This window comes from Rhincodon typus, unplaced genomic scaffold (assembly GCF_021869965.1).
Source record: "Rhincodon typus isolate 14 unplaced genomic scaffold, sRhiTyp1.1 hic_rhity00000082, whole genome shotgun sequence".
NCBI classification, from domain to species: Eukaryota; Metazoa; Chordata; class Chondrichthyes; order Orectolobiformes; family Rhincodontidae; genus Rhincodon; species Rhincodon typus.
In genome coordinates this window covers 52,267-52,886 of record NW_025965720.1, presented here as the reverse complement: position 1 = coordinate 52,886, position 620 = coordinate 52,267, and positions in this window count along the sequence as shown.

Below are 620 nucleotides of genomic sequence, written 5' to 3'. Positions count from 1 at the left end.
TAGAGAGAGAGAGAGAGACAGATGTAGAGCGAGAGAGAGATGTAGAAAGAGAGAGACAGATGTAGAGAGAGAGAGATGTAGAAAGAGAAAGACAGATGTAGAGAGAGACAGAGAGAGACACACAGAGAGATGTAGAGAGAGAGAGACACAGACAGATGGAGCGAGAGAGAGAGACAGATGGAGAGATCGAGAGAGAGAGACAGATGGAGAGATCGAGAGAGAGACAGATGGAGAGATCGAGAGAGCGACAGATGGAGAGATCGAGAGAGCGACAGAGATCGAGAGACAGAGACAGAGAGAGAGAGAGGGACCGACATACACAGATGTAGAGAGAGAGAGAGATGTGGAGAGACAGAGTCCGACACAGATGTACAGAGAGAGAGGCGTAGAGAGAAAAGTGTAGAGAGATGTACAGAGAGAGAGAGAGAGAGATGTAGAGAGAGAGAGAAATGTAGAGAGAGAGAGAGAGACAGATGTAGAGAGAGAGAGATGTAGAGAGAGAGAGATGTAGAGAGAGAGAGATGTAGAGAGAGAGAGATGTAGAGAGAGAGAGATGTAGAGAGAGAGAGATGTAGAGAGAGACTACGACACAGATGTACAGAGAGAGAGGTGTAGAGAGA